The sequence below is a fragment of the Lithobates pipiens genome, unplaced genomic scaffold (assembly GCF_037356315.1).
Source record: "Lithobates pipiens isolate NorthernLeopardFrog02 unplaced genomic scaffold, aLitPip1_a1.2 Scaffold_8, whole genome shotgun sequence".
Classification (NCBI taxonomy): Eukaryota; Metazoa; Chordata; class Amphibia; order Anura; family Ranidae; genus Lithobates; species Lithobates pipiens.
The window spans coordinates 401135997-401155549 of record NW_027507903.1 but is presented as its reverse complement, the minus strand read 5'-3'; the positions used below and the strand labels follow the sequence as shown (position 1 = coordinate 401155549).

Sequence of the window (19553 nt, the reverse complement as noted above, 5' to 3'; positions counted from 1 at the left end):
GCAAACCATATACAAATAAATGCAATTAAATACAAAAACAAACCATAAATGCGTGTCAATGATGTGAATTCCCCAAACACAATATGAGTATATCAAACTCTGTGCATATACCCCTAAAAAGTAAAAAAAATAGAATATGGAAAAAAAATATGTTTGCAATTTTTACATAAATGAACTATCGAAAAAAAAAAAAAAAAAAAAATTAATTGTATTTAGAGACACTCTATATAATGTCCATATAGTCATATACCAAAAAATAATAATAGAATGTCCATATGGTAAACGAACACCAGTGAAGTAAAACTTCAAGTGAAGTACAGCAGTGAAGAAAAACTTCAAACAGCTGAGTTACAAGTACACAAATTAAAAATCTTCTCCAGAGATGTAATGTGCTTTTCCCATCACCGAATGAGTGAATTGGCTCCTTACCAGATCCAAGCGACCCCCCGTTACGGAGGGTCACCACAGGCGACAAGAGTCAAAGGATATCCGGATAGCGCTTCCTCCTCAGGCGATCCCGAATCTTTCACGCGATAGGGTTATGGCTGTTATTCCACATATCACTCCCAACTCAACGTGGTATCACATAGGGAAAAACATAGGCTCCAGATAGTGTAAAACCAAATGACTTTGATTTGCAAAAACGAACGTATACACTTACATAAAAGACTTTAAAAGCAGGTTCAAAACAGAAGCGTGCACCGGCCGGATACACGCCAACGCAGAGACCAACCCGTCCTTCCTGGTCCAAAAAGAACGAACACGACTGGGGTGACGTCGACACGTTCGCACCGCCCTACGCGTTTCGTAATAATTTACGTCGTCCAGGGGCACGGGCGGCGTGCGACGTCACCCCTTTTATAACCAACAACTTAACCAAGCCTCGCTTTGGGTCAGCGGCCATCTTAGATATCACATAAGCGTTAGGAATCAATGACCATAGGCCAAGCCTCACTATCAATCACGAACGTCAGATGTGCGTATCCGCAACGAACGTCCTATGATTGTGGACCATACCTCGTTTCCATACGAACGTCATATGGTCATAAACCAAGCCTCACTTCCAGGTAATAACCCTATTGGAAGAGAGACGTGGCAAATGCCCTCATTTTAAAATACCCTTCCTATGTCCAGAGACAGGGCATAGTGTAGGTCACAAAGGAGGGTAAACTAAAATGAAAAAATCAATAAAATGAAGAATAATAATAAATTGTAATAAAATAAAACAAAAGTAAAATGAAGTAAAATATCACAAATTGGTATAGAGATACACCAAAAATTATGCGTTTCTTGATGTATTTATATGTCCATCAAATTCAATTAAGAACTGGGGCTACTGTAGACATGTATTTCAAATACCTTACTGACTCGCGTATTGCCCAGGGATTAGCCTAGGGCATCCCAAACAGATATCAAGGAATGCAATTAAACATGAATCCCCAAACCTAGAGGGCCGCCAAACCCAAAACCAGGCCTGCCATCCAAAAGGGGCCAAAAAAGGAGAAAAACAAGGATATGTTCTATAATAATATGTACCAAAATAAACAGCAAGAAAAAATACAGTAGAATGTAGTGATGGCCGAACGGTTCGCCCGGCGGTCGTTTCGCGGCGAATTTCCGACTTTCGCCGTCCGCGGGTTCGAACGCCTTTTTCCGTCGTTCGCCCCGGCGGACTTACGTGTTTAATGTATACAAGAACTTTAACCTTTCGTGACACGTTTATCATGTGTTACAGGACAACCAATTGAGACATGACAGCTCATGGACACTTGGACATTCCCCCTAACCTATAAATACACCCGATCCGGTGGCCATTTTACATTCTTTCTTCTGTCACTGTAGGGAAAGGATCCTGTGTGGAGTAGGGACAGAGAAAACGCTAGCTATTTGGTACACAAAAGTTCTTTTCAGGACTGGTATAGGTGTTAGGTCAGCAGCCTGAGTTTCTTTTGTCAGTTTAGATAAAGGGACAGAGCGCTGTATGCTGCTATTTTAGGGACAGCTCAGCCAGATTAGTCTTTCTTCATCATCATCATCATCATCATCATTAGCTGTTACTATCAGGTCCACAAAAGAGCTGTTCCAGCTAATCGTTCCAGCCTACTCTTTTTTGCCAATTTGTATAGGGACAGGCAGGAAGCAGTGTGTCAGGCAGTGAGGATAATTTTAAAGACTTGCTGTTACTATTAGTTCCACAAAGGTTCTTTTCAGGACTGGTATCAGTGGTACGGTAATAGGCTTGTACACGTATAATATTCTTTCTTCCAAATATAGAAAGAATATTATACTTGACTGCTGCCCTTCTGCTGCAGTCTGCTAATCATTCACAACTCACTTGTTCCACAAAGCTCTTTATCAGGACTGGTAACTTGGTCTGTCTAGGGTGCTACGGTACATAGGCTTGGGTGCGGTACAGTCTGCTGTTCTGTAAGGACCGCTATCGGTCCACAATACATAGGGTTGCCGTGCACTACTGCTGACCGCTGCCCTATACTGCAGCAGTCCTTCATTGGTATAGGGACTGACGTACAGTCTGCTAATCACTAACACACAACCTGCTTGGTCCACAAAAGTTCTTATAAGGACTGGTAACTTGGTATAGGGTGCTACGGTACATAGGCCTGAGTGCGTTACAGTCTGCTGTTCTGTAAGGACCGCTATCGGTCCACAATACATAGGGTTGCCGTGCACTACTGCTGACCGCTGCCCTATACTGCAGCAGTCCTTCAGCGGTATAGGGACTGACGCACAGTCTGCTAAACACTAACACACAACCTGCTTGGTCCACAAAAGTTTTTATAAGGACTGGTAACTTGGTATAGGGTGCTACGGTACATAGGCCTGAGTGCAGTACAGTCTGCTGTTCTGTAAGGACCGCTATCGGTCCACAATACATAGGGTTGCCGTGCACTACTGCTGACCGCTGCCCTATACTGCAGCAGTCCTTCATTGGTATAGGGACTGACGTACAGTCTGCTAATCACTAACACACAACCTGCTTGGTCCACAAAAGTTCTTATAAGGACTGGTAACTTGGTATAGGGTGCTACGGTACATAGGCCTGAGTGCGTTACAGTCTGCTGTTCTGTAAGGACCGCTATCGGTCCACAATACATAGGGTTGACGTGCACCACTGCTGACCGCTGCCCTATACTGCAGCAGTCCTTCAGCGGTATAGGGACTGACGTACAGTCTGCTAAACACTAATACACAACCTGCTTGGTCCACAAAAGTTCTTATAAGGACTGGTAACTTGGTATAGGGTGCTACGGTACATAGGCTTGAGTGCGGTACAGTCTGCTGTTCTGTAAGGACCGCTATCGGTCCACAATAGATAGGGTTGACGTGCACCACTGCTGACCGCTGCCCTATACTGCAGCAGTCCTTCAGCGGTATAGGGACTGACGCACAGTCTGCTAAACACTAACACACAACCTGCTTGGTCCACAAAAGTTTTTATAAGGACTGGTAACTTGGTATAGGGTGCTACGGTACATAGGCCTGAGTGCGTTACAGTCTGCTGTTCTGTAAGGACCGCTATCGGTCCACAATACATAGGGTTGCCGTGCACTACTGCTGACCGCTGCCCTATACTGCAGCAGTCCTTCATTGGTATAGGGACTGACGTACAGTCTGCTAATCACTAACACACAACCTGCTTGGTCCACAAAAGTTCTTATAAGGACTGGTAACTTGGTATAGGGTGCTACGGTACATAGGCCTGAGTGCGTTACAGTCTGCTGTTCTGTAAGGACCGCTATCGGTCCACAATACATAGGGTTGACGTGCACCACTGCTGACCGCTGCCCTATACTGCAGCAGTCCTTCAGCGGTATAGGGACTGACGTACAGTCTGCTAAACACTAATACACAACCTGCTTGGTCCACAAAAGTTCTTATAAGGACTGGTAACTTGGTATAGGGTGCTACGGTACATAGGCTTGAGTGCGGTACAGTCTGCTGTTCTGTAAGGACCGCTATCGGTCCACAATACATAGGGTTGCCGTGCACTACTGCTGACCGCTGCCCTATACTGCAGCAGTCCTTCATTGGTATAGGGACTGACGTACAGTCTGCTAATCACTAACACACAACCTGCTTGTTCCACAAAAGTTCTTATAAGGACTGGTAACTTGGTATAGGGTGCTACGGTACATAGGCTTGAGTGCGGTACAGTCTGCTGTTCTGTAAGGACCGCTATCGGTCCACAATAGATAGGGTTGACGTGCACCACTGCTGACCGCTGCCCTATACTGCAGCAGTCCTTCAGCGGTATAGGGACTGACGTACAGTCTGCTAAACACTAATACACAACCTGCTTGGTCCACAAAAGTTCTTATAAGGACTGGTAACTTGGTATAGGGTGCTACGGTACATAGGCTTGAGTGCGGTACAGTCTGCTGTTCTGTAAGGACCGCTATCGGTCCACAATAGATAGGGTTGACGTGCACCACTGCTGACCGCTGCCCTATACTGCAGCAGTCCTTCAGCGGTATAGGGACTGACGTACAGTCTGCTAAACACTAATACACAACCTGCTTGGTCCACAAAAGTTCTTATAAGGACTGGTAACTTGGTATAGGGTGCTACGGTACATAGGCTTGAGTGCGGTACAGTCTGCTGTTCTGTAAGGACCGCTATAGGTCCACAATAGATAGGGTTGACGTGCACCACTGCTGACCGCTCACCTATACTGCAGCAGTCCTTCAGCGGTATAGGGACTAAGAGTTTTGTCACAGGGTCATTTAAAAAATGACATGCAGAGGAAGAGGCAGGCCCTTCCGCAGGGGTGGTAGGGGTAGGGCAGGAGCAACAGGCTTGAGCCAAAGTGGGAAGTTGCAGAAGGTGCGTTCAATTACTTTAAAGGATGCACCAGACTTGGTTGAGTGGCTCGCTCAGCCTTACTCTTCTGCACCCTCCTCATCCTCTCGATCTGCACCCTCTTCTTCACTCTCTGCTATGTGCACCCCCAAAGACACTACCACCAACAACACGACCACCACCACCACCACCACATACCTTCCGCTTGAGTCACTGGAATTATTTTCCGATCCATATCAAGAGGACATTTCTGATGCGCAGCCACTCTTGGTATTGGATCAGGAAGAGGAGGTAGCAACAAGCGCTACTCAGCAGTCTGACGCCAGTACCCAGATCAGCCCAAGGAGGAGGTTGGTCCCCGGTGTTGCTGCCTACTCTACTTATAGCGGTGGGGAAGGTGACGTTGATGATGACGTGTCTAGTGATGTCACGTGGGTGCCCACAAGAGAGGAAGAGGAGGGGAGTTCAGAGGGAGATATGGACCAGCAGATAGGGAGGAGAAGCAGCAATGACTTACATTGCACAGCAGGGACAAAGCAGACTGCAAATGTATCAGGAGCGAGTCATCGACCATGTACGGTCACATCTGGCGCTCCCAGGACACCGGCACATGGCTCCGCAGTGTGGGCTTTTTTTAACGTGTCCGCTGCTGACAATAGCGTTGCCATCTGCAATCTTTGCAGTCAACGCGTTAGTCGCGGTAAGCCCAATACTCACCTAGGGACGACCGCCTTAAGAAGGCACATGAGCAGCCATCACCGAGCCCAGTGGGAGCAACGGAACACACAAAGCCACACTGCAGGCTCTCACCGTCCAGCCTCGTCTTCTACTTCTCCTTCTCCTCTCTCCTCACAATTGTCCTCCACTCCACCTTCCATCACGCCAAGCTCACATTTTTCTGCAAAAAGGCAGGCTTCCGTGGGCCTAATGTTTGAGCGTAAAAAAATGATGACGCCGGATAACCCTCTTGCCCAACGGTTGGCGGCTGGCTTGTCAGAACTCATAGCCCGCCAACTACTGCCATATAAACTGGTGGACTCGGAGGCCTTTCGCAAATTTGTGGCCATTGGAACACCACAATGGAAGGTCCCAGGAAGGAAGTATTTCTCAGAGAAGGGCATCCCAGAGCTATATGGCCATGTTCAGCGGCAAGTGAATGTATCTCTGGCACACAGTGTCGGTGCCAAGATACATCTGACCACAGACACGTGGTCTAGCAAACACGGGCAGGGAAGGTATATCAGTTTTACTGCCCACTGGGTGAACCTTCTGACGGCCGTCAAGCATGTAACCCGTGGCACCCGTGTAGATTTGGTTTTACCGCCACGGATTGCATGCAGGCCTGACTCTTCTTCTCCTCCTCCTACTCCATCCTCCTCCCTCTCCTCCTCAGCTGCCTCCTCCTTTTCCGCTGCTAGCGTCTCTTCCACTGCACCGCCCAAGCTCCCCAGAACCTATTCCACATGCCAGGTGAGACGTTGCCATGCCGTGCTGCGTCTGTTGTGCCTGGAAGCAAAGAGCCACACTGGCCCGGCACTCCTTTCAGCTTTGCGTTCACAGGCAGATGAGTGGCTAACACCGCTCAATTTGACAGTTGGTAAAGTGGTGTGTGACAACGGTGCCAATCTGCTTAGCGCATTGAAACAGGGCAAAATCACGCACGTGCCGTGCATGGCACACGTCTTAAACTTGGTCGTGCAGCGATTCCTTGTCAAATACCCTGGGGTCCAGGACATCTTGCGGCAGGCAAGGAAAATCTCGGCCCATTTCAGAAGATCTTACACGGCCATGGCTCGCCTTGCTGACATTCAGCGGCGACACCATCTGCCGGTCAGACGTCTTATTTGCGATTGCCCGACGCGATGGAACTCAACCTTCTATATGCTTGATAGGCTGCTCCAGCAGAAACGTGCAGTTAACGTCTACCTGTATGAACTCTGCGAAAGAAACGGTTCTGGGGAGCTGGGTTTTTTTTCACCGCGCCAGTGGCTGCTCATGCGCGACACATGCAGACTTCTGCGGCCATTTGAGGAGATCACCAAACTGGTCAGTCGCAGCCATGGCGCCATCAGTGACATGGTACCTTATGCCTTCTTTCTGGAGCGTGCATTGCGTCGTGTCATTGATCAGGCTGTGGAGGAGCAGGAGCGGGAAGATGAGGAAGTCGCAATGCTGGATGAATTCCCAGGGGGGGCTACTCTATCTGAGACAAGTCAACAACAGGAGTCTGATGAGGAGTCAGAGGAGGATGGTGCCGGGGCGGATGAGCAGGAGCAAGAAGAGCATGCTTTAAACCTTTCTGGGATCCCTGTTGTGCGAGGATGGGGAGAGGAGAATGAAGAGGACGACATTATCCTGGATGATGAGCAGGAGCCAGGCCACCACACCGCTTCCACTTTAGTGCAAATGGGGGCCTTCATGCTCCAGTGTTTTAATAGGGACCCCCGTATAAAAAGCATGAGGGTCAAGGACCAGTACTGGGTGGCAACGTACTTAGACCCCCGGTACAAACACAAAATGGCGGAAATGTTACCGCCGTCGCAGAGGGCTGTCAGAATGCAGCACTTCCAGGCCTTGCTTCGAGAAATGCTGCATTCTGCTTTTGCGTGCGCTGGCAGAGGAGCAATTCCCACTCCCAGAGAAGGATTTGCGGGTACCAATCCAACAGCGCCTGCAAGAAGAGGCCGGTTTGAAGATGTGTTGGTGACTTCGGATATGAGGTCATTCTTTCAGCCGACCCATCGACAGGTGTCATCCGGATCCAGCATCAGGGAACGCCTAGACCGTCAGGTGTCCGACTACATTGGGTTAACGGCCGATGTGGACGCTCTGAGGAGTGATGAACCCCTAGACTACTGGGTGGGCAGGCTTGACCTCTGGCCAGAGCTTGCCCAATTTGCAATCGAACTGTTGGCTTGCCCCTCATCCAGTGTCCTGTCCGAAAGGACGTTCAGCGCAGCAGGGGGGATTGTGACCGATAAGCGTACTCGCCTAGCTCACCACAGTGTTAACTACCTCACATTTCTAAAAATGAATGAGGCATGGATCTCGGAGGAATTCAACACATGTGATCAGTAGACCATGTATATGTCTATAAACAATTTTTGGAATCAAGCACACAGACCTTCTTAATTCATTTGGCTCACTTCCCTGACCCAAAAAAGCACACCGTACTATATGCCCCTACCCTCCTCTTTGAAGAGGTTGAGCGGTGTCATATTTCTACTGGGGCTGCTTATTATGAGGGGTTCCCACCATCCCTGTGCTGTGCTGACTTCCTCCTGGGTGTTCTTATTATGAGGGGCTCCCACCATCCCTGTGCTGTGCTGACTTCCTCCTGGGGGTTCTTATTATGAGGGGATCACACCATCCCTGTGCTGTGCTGACTTCCTCCTGGGGCTGCTTACGGTGCTGCTGTCAGCGCTGTATGTCACGGAGCTGCTGTCAGCGCTGTATGTCACGGAGCTGCTGTCAGCGCTGTATGTCACGGAGCTGCTGTCAGCGCTGTATGTCACGGAGCTGCTGTCAGCGCTGTATGTCACGGAGCTGCTGTCAGCGCTGTATGTCACGGAGCTGCTGTCAGCGCTGTATGTCACGGAGCTGCTGTCAGCGCTGTATGTCACGGAGCTGCTGTCAGCGCTGTATGTCACGGAGCTGCTGTCAGCGCTGTATGTCACGGAGCTGCTGTCAGCGCTGTATGTCACGGAGCTGCTGTCAGCGCTGTATGTCACGGAGCTGCTGTCAGCGCTGTATGTCACGGAGCTGCTGTCAGCGCTGTATGTCACGGAGCTGCTGTCAGCGCTGTATGTCACGGTGCTGCTGTCAGCGCTGTATGTCACGGAGCTGCTGTCAGCGCTGTATGTCACGGAGCTGCTGTCAGCGCTGTATGTCACGGAGCTGCTGTCAGCGCTGTATGTCACGGAGCTGCTGTCAGCGCTGTATGTCACGGAGCTGCTGTCAGCGCTGTATGTCACGGAGCTGCTGTCAGCGCTGTATGTCACGGTGCTGCTGTCAGCGCTGTATGTCACGGAGCTGCTGTCAGCGCTGTATGTCACGGAGCTGCTGTCAGTGCTGTATGTCACGGAGCTGCTGTCAGCGCTGTATGTCACGGAGCTGCTGTCAGCGCTGTATGTCACGGAGCTGCTGTCAGCGCTGTATGTCACGGTGCTGCTGTCAGCGCTGTATGTCACGGAGCTGCTGTCAGCGCTGTATGTCACGGAGCTGCTGTCAGCGCTGTATGTCACGGAGCTGCTGTCAGCGCTGTATGTCACGGAGCTGCTGTCAGCGCTGTATGTCACGGAGCTGCTGTCAGCGCTGTATGTCACGGTGCTGCTGTCAGCGCTGTATGTCACGGAGCTGCTGTCAGCGCTGTATGTCACGGAGCTGCTGTCAGTGCTGTATGTCACGGAGCTGCTGTCAGCGCTGTATGTCACGGAGCTGCTGTCAGCGCTGTATGTCACGGAGCTGCTGTCAGCGCTGTATGTCACGGTGCTGCTGTCAGCGCTGTATGTCACGGAGCTGCTGTCAGCGCTGTATGTCACGGAGCTGCTGTCAGCGCTGTATGTCACGGAGCTGCTGTCAGCGCTGTATGTCACGGAGCTGCTGTCAGCGCTGTATGTCACGGAGCTGCTGTCAGCGCTGTATGTCACGGTGCTGATGTCAGTGCTCTGTATTACGGTGCTGCTGTCAGTGCTCTGTATCTCCTGCACCCTCTTGTTTGCCTACCCTGGTCCCTGACCTTCCCTCTCCTCCATTGCCTTCATTAGCTCCATAGTCCTGAATTGTCAGAACAATTTCCCAAATAAAAAAAAAATGCTTGTAGTTATCGATCCCAAATTCACCTCATACATGTATTATGCTATTGTCCAGGTGGTGGGACTACGTGCTACCCCCTAATAATTACCCCGTGGCCGCAAATTCGACCTAAAGGTTTGCGAAATTCGCCTCCCATTGAAGTCAATGGAGCCCGCGGCGAACGGTCGTTTTCGCGAACGTTTGTGTCCGTTCGCGTTTCGCGTTCGCGAAACGTCCCGTCGGAAGTTCGTCCATCACTAGTAGAATGGTATTTCACAGTAACTGATACAAGAACCGTGGTAAAGAAGCATTACATCAAACAGGTCACCTCAAGAGTTATTAATAAAGGCATTTACATCGGTGTCCACATTAAGGCCAAACGGAACATATGTTTTTAATTTATGGATCCAGGCCATTTCGAGCTTGGATATTTCCTTAACCAAGGACCCTCCCCTCCAGTGGGGCCTGTATTTGTCTAAACCGACAAATAGGGTGCCTGATGGGTCTCTCTTATGTGTCTGGTCATAATGTCTGGACACAGGGTGTTTGTCAAACCCACGTCTGATGTTGCCTATATGTTCGTTCAACCTGACGCGAAGTGCCCTCTTGGTCCGCCCTATATACTGGAGGCCACAAGGGCACTGTAAAAGGTAAACCACAGCCTCCGAGGAGCAAGTAATAAAAGACTCTATTTCGTATGTTCTAGTAGTGCTTGAGGATACAATGCTAGAAATCTTAGAGCCCCTATGTGAATTCAGGGTACAAACCTGACAGTTCTTACATTTATAGTAACCAATTAAATTTTGAAAGAAACATCTATTGGCCCTAGGCGGGTCTTGTACACTGGGGGCAATCTTGTTTCCCAGTGAAGAGGCCCCTTTAAAAATTATTTGGGGTTTAACAGGTAGAATTGGATTCAGAACATGGTCACTAGTGAGTAAGTGCCAATGTTTTTGAATCAAATTTCTCACACCGCGATGTTGGACTGAGAAAGTCGTGACGAACGGTACACCACCCTGTATGTTGCAGTCTTCATGGTTGCATCAAGGGAAACGGGATCATATCCCTTTTCCAGAAATCTGCCTGCCAAAATCGCTGCCTGTTCATCATATTTTGCAATATCCGAACAGTTCCGTCTGAGGCGTAAAAATTGCCCCAGGGGAACAGCTTTTAGCCAAGGTTGAAAGTGGCAACTGTCGGTAGGGATGTACGAGTTCCTATCGGTAGATTTAAAATATGTAGATGTGATAAACTCATCTCCAACCCTCCTGATGTTAAGATCAAGGAAATTGACCTCATCCTGGCTAGCCTCAAAGCTAAATTTGATCCCTCTATTGTTTTCATTTAAACTAGCCATGAACGACCGCAAATCTGGCTCTGTTCCTTCCCAAAGGAGGAGGACATCATCGATATACCTCGCCCACAGGACTATTTCAGACCTTCTAGGGGCATCGATGATGTCCTCCTCCCATTTGGCCATGAAAAGGTTGGCCAAGCTGGGGGCATATTTTGCCCCCATGGCCACGCCCCTGTCCTGGCGATAGAATTGCTGGTCGAACCAGAAATAGTTGTGTCCGGCCGCATATTCCAGAAGTTCTATTAGGAAATCAATCTGAGGTGAAGGAAGACCCGACCCCCTCTCTAGGAATAGTCTCACTGCCTCCACTCCTAAGGAGTGGGGGATGATGGTATATAATGAATTAACATCTGCCGTGACCAACCAAAGACCATCTCCAGGGGTGATACCGGACAAAAGATTGATTATATGTTTAGTGTCTTTGACATATGACGGGACCTTTTGGACCAAAGGTTGCAAATAATGATCTATATACTTGCCCACCCGGGACGTCACCGAGTCAATACCACTGACTACTTTTTTTTTCGTTCCTTTTATACATTGTGCCTGTGTCAAGCTCCGCCTGTGTCTCACAGGTCGCCCGCCCCTGACATTCTTTTTTGACAAATTTTCCACGCCCCTTCTCTCTTCGTTGTGCAGTGGGAGTATATACATAAAGATGGCAGAGACATTAGCAGGAATTAGCGCAGAGGAAAGCCCGGAACCCCAAACATCCAGATCCAGCAGGAGATTTAAGGCCACCAACATGGCCTTTGAAGAAATTGTGGAGATCATGGACGTCTTGAGGAGGGAGGACTATGATGGCAAAAATGGTCCGTACTTCCTACCCAATTTGCCTAAGGACCAAATAATGTCCTCAGTTGTGACCACTATGGAGCAGAAATTTGGGGTATGATGGGCTAAAGACCAACTGAGAAAGCGCTGGTCTGACCTTAAAACAAGGGAGCCGGATCAGTGTAGAAGAATCAAGAAGGTGCTTAAAAAAAGTAAGTACTTGTCGTGGGTTCTTATTCTGATACTTAACTTGCATGCTGATCCATGTACTTTTCATTTATACTGTTCCGTTTATATGATCGTTTGTAAATATTGTTTGTTTGCCAATACATACGATGTCTGTAAATATGATGATTCAGTGTAATGTAAGGAGAGGACACAGCAGCTGTTTTAACATCTGGACTCAGGAGCACTAGTGTAGTGTGGGACACCATAGAAGTAGTAGTAAAAAAAAAAAAGATAAGGCCCACTTATCAGATTCCTCGCCCCCTCTGATGGTCCATTGAAAAAATTGTATGGGGGGAGGGTTGTAAATGATTTTAAGACCACGCATTACACTTGAAGACATTTGAGGGGGTCGAGGAGGGTTCTAAATGTTTTTCAGACCACACATTACACTTGTAGACATTTGAGGGGGTGGTTCGGGGGAAAGCAGTACAATGGAGCTGAGAATATACATTGTTAAAGGGGCTAGGCTATAAGTGTCCCAGGATTGCATGCTGGGGAAGTTAGTGAAGGAAAATATGCATTGTTGGCCACAAAAGGATTTTTTATTAAAAATGAAAAAAAAACATGCATGCATGAAGATAAAGGGGACATTCACAGCATATTCCAATCATGGTAATTAGGTAATGATGAAATGAATACAATACATTAGCAAACATTCAATATATATAATGTAATGTTAAAGGATGAAACTTACCTTAATATAGTCTTCCTGCAGGACCTGAATAATGGCAGAACAGGTCTCTGGGATAATGATCCCAGAGCCTGGGGGGAGATGCCTGTCATGAACTTGAGGTCCTGCGGGCTTCTCCCTGTCGCCAAGTACCGCAACATGGTGACTAGCCTCTGCTCCGGAGTGATGGCTTGCCGCGTGCAGGTATCCTGCCTGCTGATATAAGGGGTCAGCAAAGCCAGCAGATGGTGAAAAATGGGGTCTGTCATCCTGAGATAATTCCTGAAATCCTCAGGATTATTCTCACGGATCTCACGAAGCAAAGGCATGTGCGAGAATTGGTCACGCTGGCACAGCTAATTCTTCGTCCATGTTCATGGACTGGGCTCGGGTCAAAGTATTAACCCCAACACCAAGCCTCCACACAGCATGAACTTGAGAATGAGTACGTCCACGCACAATGGCTTCAAAACGGTCAGCTGTTTAAATAAACAAACTTAACCAAACGCACTGAAGAACAGCAAGGCTTATGAAGAGTGACCTGAAGAACAGGAATGAGCAGACCAGAACCTACTATACAGGGACTAACTGATCTACATGCACTGAAAACCAGATACAAACCTCACAAGCACAAACTGAACTGCAGAAAATAATCTAAATAAGCGGAAGTCTGAAAAGCGTGAATCACCTCTAACCAAACTTCTACTAATACAAGATAAACATGAGATTAGCAGAAGGAGCCCAAAGGGTGGCGTACTGGGTCATGGGCTTCCTTTTTCTAGTCCCGTTGTACGTGCTGTATGTCACCACATTCTAAACTGGCGGACTTTTGGAGTGATCGTGTGTGGCCAAGTCCGTTCGTTTGAAAGTCTGGTGGACCTCCGCTACAAAGTACGTCGGAAAGTCTGTCGGACCAAGTCTGCCGGAAAGTCCCATCGTGTGTACACGGCATTAGTGTTGAAGCTTTTTTGTATACAAATTTCAGTATCTGTGGAAGGAGTGGTTTCAAATGTATATCTGTTAGCAGAATAAGCCAGTGGCGTTTGAATATTTTATCAACATTTTTATGTTGGGCATTATAAACTAGAATGATTGGTGCTACATTGGTTCTGGAATTGTGTTTATGTTTATCTTTAATGAGTTCAATTTGATAAATTTTTTCCACTTCTTATATTTTTTGCCTTGATATGGTCACCATTGTAATCTTTATAGATTGTGGTCTATCTTTTTTGTCTGGATTATATAATCATCATTCTTTGCGCAGTTCCTTCGTAAACGCATTAGTTGTCCCTTGGGGATATTGCAAAGCCAGTTCTGGTGGTGGCAGCTCTCCATTTTAAGTAAATATTCTTGTCAACATTTTTAAAATGTATTTTAGTGCTAAGTGTGTTGTCTTCTTGCATTATTTCTAAGTCTAGCAATGTCACATGTGTTTACTTATATCCCATGTCATGTCAAAGTGATATTCCTATTGTTCATGTTCACATTTCCAGAAATTGTACCAATTGTGTTTCTTCTCCTTTCCACAAGATAAAAATATTGTCTATATATCATTTAAAGATGACAAGCTCTATGGGTGAGTCTGTAAAAAACATGTTATCTTCCCACTTGGCCATAAACAGACTGGCTGCGCTAGGCGCAAATTTAGCATCCATAGCAATGCCAGTGTACAGTGTAACCCGACCCATTCACCAAAAAAGTGTAAAAAAACTAAAAATGACAGCAAACAGTTTTTGACAATTTCTTTATAAAAAAAAAGTGTCCCTCGATGACCATCTATCTTAAATCACGGTACTACTGGTCCCAAAAAAAACCCCGGAAAATCTCCACCTCCTATGCAGTCTTTTCGCGGTGACAGCTTTTATATAGCCAAGGGCGGGGCCACCCAGTGATGTAACCCAATTACCCGCCTCTTCTGACATCATGTATCATCAGAGGGGGCAGGGGGTCCCCCGTTTACTTCACCGGTTAGCCCCGCCCTTGGCTATATAACAGCTGTCACTCAAAAAAGCTGGCAGTCGGCAGGAATGGGTATGGGGTACAATGTACTCCATACCCATTCACATGGGGGGAGGATCTGGGGGACCCCATATTAAAGGTGGCTTCATGATTCTGATAAGCCCCCTGCCCACAGGCCCCCACAAACATTGGTCAAGGGTTGTGCGGATGAGGCTCTTGTCCCTATTAACATGGGGACAAGGTGTTTGGGAGGTTCCTAAAGCACTCTCCCCATATTAAGGGCATGTGGCCTGGTACAGTTCAGGAGGGGGGTGCTCGCCCCATTTTCCTGTGGCCTGCCAGGTTGCATGCTCAGGTTAGGGTCTGATATGGATTATGGGGGGACCCCCACGCCATTTAAAAAAAAAAATTGGTGTAGGGTTCCCCTTAAAATCCATACCAGACCTGAAGGGCCTAATAATGGATGGGGAGAACCCATTTTTTTCAATGATTTTTTATGTACCGTATATACTCGAGTATAGGCCGACCCGAGTATAAGCCGAGGCCCCCAATTTACCCCCAAAAAACTGGGAAACCTATTGACTCATGTATAAGCCGAGGGTGAGATATGCCTGTCCATCCCTGTGTGTGTGTCCATCCATCCATCCATCCCTGTGTGTGTGTGTGTCCATCCATCCCTGTGTGTGTGTGTGTCCATCCATCCATCCATCCCTGTGTGTGTGTGTGTCCATCCATCCATCCATCCCTGTGTGTGTGTGTGTCCATCCATCCATCCATCCCTGTGTGTGTGTCCATCCATCCATCCATCCCTGTGTGTGTCCATCCGTGTGTGTGTGTGTGTGTGTGTGTGTGTGTGTGTGTGTGTGTGTGTGTGTGGCCTTGTGTGTCCAGCCTACCTGTGTCCCGAGCCTCCGTCCGGTCCCGAGCCTCCGTCCGGTCCCGTCCCGTCCCGAGCCTCCGTCCGGTCCCGTCCCGTCCCGAGCCTCCGTCCGGTCCCGTCCCGTCCCGAGCCTCCGTCCGGTCCCGTCCCGTCCCGAGACTCCGTCCGGTCCCGTCCCGTCCCGAGCCGAGCCTCCGTCCGGTCCCGTCCCAGGATCACCGCTCTTCGTCGGCGCCCATTCCCCTGTTCAAATGCCGCGCCTCCCTGTCTGTGATAGGCGGAACACAATTTCCCAGCAGCCTGTGTTCCGCCTATCACGGACATCGTCTCATCCTCGTCCGTAGTACGAGGATGAGACGATGTCCGTGATAGGCGGAACACAGGCTGCTGGGAAATTCAGTGTTCCGCCTATCACAGGCGAAGGCGGAGCCGGAGGCGCGGCTTTTGAATTATAGAATGGCCGCTGTCTGTCTGCTCGACACGCTGATCGAGCAGGCAGACAGCGATGACTCGAGTATAAGCCGAGGGGGGCACTTTCAGCCTCAAAAAAGAGGCTGAAAATCTCGGCTTATACTCGAGTATATACGGTATATTGCCAGGATCCAAAAATACATTACAGCCGCAAGCAATTTTAAATTACACTTTAGAAATATCATTTTACTGCGGTACTGTTATAAACATGGGAAAGAGGCACTATTTTGCAGGCCGACAAAGGGGACCCCCCATGCACAATATTTAAAGGGACATTTTGTTGCTATTGTTTCACTTTAAAGTGGAAGTAAACTCCCCTATCGTTTTTAGCCAAGGAAGCTGCCATCTTTGCCTCTGTTTAATCTTCAACTGCTATGGTGCTGCACATGTGATTTGTTATGATGCCAGCCATTGGATGGTTTGATAGTTTGGCTGAGAGCACAGCCAATGTGCAGTTAGCATTCCCGGCATGCCTTTTTTTTTTTAACTGTTTAAATCGATGGGTTTACTTCCACTTTAAGCATTATTAAAATTACTGCTCCTGAAAAAATGTCCATTTTAAAAACTTTTTTGCATTGATACATGTCCCCTGGGGCAGTACATGGGTCCCCAAACACTTTTTATGGCAATAAATTGTATCTGAACCTTTAAAGTTAATGCTTTTGATTTTTTACATTCCTGCCCTATAGCCTGTAATGGTGTTCTCATGTTCGCACAAATTTTTTGTCTGTTCGCATGTTCTGGTGTTCGGCTCATTCCTAATGATCTGTATCAACAATGTTGTTAATTGTAAAAGATTGGTTCAGGGCTTCATGGATTACAATTATGTCCAGTGACCTGCTGTTGCTGGACAGTCTAAACTTTTGATCCAAATTCCTGCTTGAAAAGTAAAGTTGTGCCAGCTGTGCCCAGAGTGGCCAGAGTGCCAGATAACAACAGCGGTGGTGAGTGCTTGGATCCAGTGCGGTCATTGTAGAAAACTGCTCACCCGGCTTGCATCAAACCAGCAGGATCCATGATACTACCAAGTGGACCTGCATTCAGTACTCTGCACATTGCTGCCATGGACATCCCGGAAGGCTGGAGCGGGCCTGGAGTCATCCCAAAAAGGCGGAGTCGTGTCTGAGCCTGGTGACTCCCCTGCGAAGAAAAGCGAGATAGGTGAAGAGTCTGATATGACTTGCAGCCTGGTCGAGGACCTGGTGACTGTGAGTACTTCCCTGCAGGAGCCAGTGGTCCATGAAAAGCTGCATCTATATCCCTCGCTATCCCCGAACGGAAGGAGCCAGTATTGGAAGGGAGTCTGCCTTCAGGTGAGCTGGAAGAGGAATGCAGGGACAAGGCCATAAATTGGAGATCCCCAGACTGATAGCGGAGTTCAGGTCCCTAGAGAAGCTAGCAGAATGGTCATCTCCAGAGAGTTGCTCAGAGGAGGAGTGGGAGACAGGAGATTCCCAGGTCCTAGATGTACCGTCTGAGGGGAGAGAGGAGCCATATCTTGCTGGGGAACCCTGAGAAGCTACAGGAACCCCTATCTTTAGCAGACATCATTTTGTGCAGGGACCCTCCACCACTCAGACCAGCTCTCCCACCTACAGGCAGTGGGCGAAGATGTCCCCTGATGCCTGTGTCCTGCCCGGGAAAGGGAAGCCCAGAGAGTTGCCCAGGCTTTTCCGGCTTCAGTGGGAAGTTCAAAGGAGGGTCGCTTTGGCGTGGGGTATGGACTTCCCCTATGTCTTTTCCGGAATCATGGACATTGTTAAGGACTTCTAGGGAGAGTGGGAGGATGATCTGGCAATAGCCAGTTTTTGACATTTCCTTTATTCCACCAGGCTTTCTCCACTGCTGCTTTCGCTGCTGCTCCCGCTGAATATTCAAAAAATTAACCTCATCCAATGCTGCGATGGGGTGCATTATGTCACTCCGAGACTCCTGCCAATTGTGACTTCACTGCCCAGGGCATAATGGGTCAATGATGTCACAAGGGGGCGGGGTCTCCTGATGACATCATCCGGTGGCCACTCCCCATAGTTATATAAAAAAGTGCGCTATGCAAGCGGACAGATCGGCTGGCCACAGCGTTGGAGGACATCCATAGTTTTATGTTCAGCAGGTCGTGGCAGGAGCGGCGGAGGAGAAAGACTGAAGGACGAAGCGGGGGGAAGAAGAAGCCAGAGGAAGATGGTGAAAGACCAGAGGAAGAAGTGGAGGAAGAAGTGGAGGAAGAAGCGGGGGAAGAAGCAGCGGAAGAAGTGGGGGAAGAAGATGCTGGAGGAAGGAGAAAACCCGCATGAAGATGGAGAAAGAAGTAGGGGAAAGAAGAAGACATTTTTAATAAATTAATTGTCAAAAACCGGCTATTGTCTTTTGTCACATTTCACAGCTTTTTTAGGTGAATGGGTAGGGGTACAATATACCCGATACCCATTCACATAGGGGAGGCGGGATCTGGGGGCCCCCTTGTTAAAGAGGGCTTCCAGATTCCAATAAGCCCCCCACCCACAGACCCCCATAACCACCGGGCAAGGGTTGTGGGGATGAGGCCCTTGTCCCCATCAACATGGGGACAGGGTGCTTTCCCAAAGCACCTTGTTCCCATGTTGAGGGTGTGTGGCCTGATATGGTTCGGGGGCACTTGCTTGTCTCCCACCTTTCCTGACCTGCCAGGTTGCATGCTCAGATAAGGGTCTGGTATGGATTTTGGACGGACCCCTACGCCATTTTTTTTAATTTTGGTGCAGGGTTCCCCTTAAAATCCATACCAGACCTGAAAGGCCTGGTGTGGATTTTGGAGGGGAACTATGTCACTTTTTTTTTTTTGGCATGGGATTCCCCTTAAAGTCCATACCAGATCCGAAGGGCCTGGTATGTGCTGGGGGGGGGGGGGGAGCCTATGCTGTTTTTTTCCTTGATTTTTGAATAGCTAGATTTTTGGAATTCCACACTATAATATTATTGAATAATTGCATACCATTGCATGCATTTGAACAGTTAAAATTATGGAATAAACCAAACAGATGTGCATTTGCTAATTATGCAGCTGAGTACAACATACATCTTCAGGAGATGATACCATTGGTGGGATTCAAACCCATGGCTTGAACCTTTAAAGGTAGCAGGGCATGCAGCTGAGCACAACCATACATAGAACATACTATTACTAATAATTTATTCTTTTAATTCTATACAATAATGTTTTGCATTTGAGGCATTAATATTATGGTACTAACCATGCTCATGTGTCATTGAGTAGGGATGAGCTGAACACCCCCAGTTCGGTTCGCGCCAGAACTTGCAAAAAGGCAAATAATGTGTGTGAACACCATTAAAGTGTATATGCAAGTTATTGCCATAAAAAGTGTATGGAGACCCACGTCCTGCCCCAGAGGGCATGTATTAATGCAAAAAAAGTTTTAAAAAATATAATTTTTTTCAGGAGAATTAATTTTAATAATGCTTAAAGTGAAACAATAAAAATGAAATTCATTTAAATATCATGCCTTGGGGGTGTCCTTAGTATGCCTGTGCATCGTCCCCATGTTTAGAACATTACCACAGCAAAATTAAATTTCTAAAGAAAAAAATGTCTTTTAAAACTG

General features: G+C 47.9%; 1 protein-coding gene across 1 annotated transcript in view; it reads right to left on the bottom strand.

Moving 5' to 3' along the window:
- LOC143962172 (uncharacterized) overlaps positions 1-19553 on the bottom strand; it is a 40693-nt gene that overhangs the window by 7882 nt on the left and 13258 nt on the right. The gene's annotated exons all lie outside the window — the stretch shown is intronic.